The sequence below is a fragment of the Galeopterus variegatus genome, unplaced genomic scaffold (assembly GCF_000696425.1).
Source record: "Galeopterus variegatus unplaced genomic scaffold, G_variegatus-3.0.2 Scaffold11769, whole genome shotgun sequence".
Classification (NCBI taxonomy): Eukaryota; Metazoa; Chordata; class Mammalia; order Dermoptera; family Cynocephalidae; genus Galeopterus; species Galeopterus variegatus.
In genome coordinates, this window is record NW_007737880.1 from 25678 (window position 1) to 27281 (window position 1604).

Sequence of the window (1604 nt, forward strand, 5' to 3'; positions counted from 1 at the left end):
CCTCCCTGCTGAGAAGGCGAGAACCGCCGTGGGTTTTTGCTGTTCCTCGCCAGGCCTTCTCGTATTTTCTCTGTGAAATGGAAGTGGCATCGTGACAAGGTGATTTAAGTCGACGGCTCCTTTAAGTGAAGCATTGGTTTTTACAACGCGGAAGAGAGCTGGGTAAATCTCTTGTGTAGATAACTTTGCATCTCCCAGTAATAATCATTTCATGGACTGCAGGTAAACGATCGACTCCACTGGCTTTACCCTTGCATGAGATAGTCAACCTAACTGAGCCTCGGTTTCTTTATTCAAAAAATGGCAATAATAATCAGCTGTCTCGACATCCTGACTTTCCGTGCTCTCTTTAACCTATCCCAGCAGGCTTGTGTGCCCTACACACCAAAGGAGAGATGGCCTTTTGCAAGTCACCAGTGACCTCCGTGTTGCCAATACCGTTTGTTATTTCTCTGCCCTGAGGATTTTCTCGACCTCACAGTGAATCTCAATGCAGTTGCTCATTCTTAAGACATTCTTCTCTTGCCTTCAAGGACTCCATACTTCCTCTCTCCTTTCCCCTGCACCCCTTGTCTTCCTATTTCTATAGCTGCTCCAGAGGCTACATCTCCAGCCTCTCGCTCTTCTCCATCTGTGCTCTCTGCCTGTGTTATCGTATCCATTTCCACGATGTAAATTCTACCAAGGCACCGATGACTCCCCAGTTTCTATCTTCAGCCCTGTCCCTTCTCCCTCTCCTTCAATTCACACCAGTTGCTTACTTCACATGTATCTAACAGGCATTGCAAACCCAACATACCCAAAATTGAAAATTTCATTGCATACTCACCTCTTAACCTGCTCATCCTGTGTTTTCCATTTCAGCAAATGGCACATCATCTGCCAAGTCGCTAGTTAAGACCCTTGAAATCCCTTGGTTTCTGTCTTTTCCTCATCCTCCATATTAACCCATCAAGTCTAATCACTTCTATTTCTAAAGTATTTCTGGAACCTGCTCCTCTTTTTTTCATCTTCACTGTAATCACCCTAGTCCAAGGCATTATCATCTTTCACGAGAAACACTGACAGTTCTCTCTTATTCTCTTTGCCGTCCACACCCGTTATCCATCCTTGACACAGCAGCCAGAGAGAATTATTTAAAAGATCAATCAGATCATGTTGCTCTCCTGCCTAAAATCCTTCAATTGCTGCCTGTGCACTTGGAATAAAATTTAACCCTGGATTTGAAAGCCTTAAAATTTGAAACATTTCTGACAACTCTATTCAAATCAAGTTCTACTCACCTATCATGTTTTTTACACTTAAGCCATATTAGCCTTTTTTGTGTGTTCTTTGAAAATTCCAGGCTCATTTCTACCTTGATGCCTTTTCACATGCTTTTCTCCTGACTGTCCCATGACTGGCTCCTTCATGACATTCAGGTCTTAGCTTAAATAGCATCCCATTAGAAAGATCTTTCCTGGCCATTCTGGTTACCCACCTAATCACTTCCTATCACACACCCTGTTTCTCAATTCAGTACACATCAGAAAACTTATTAAATAATGATTTCATTAATAAAGTTATTTACTAATTTATTTGTTTACAAATGTATTTTAAACCCA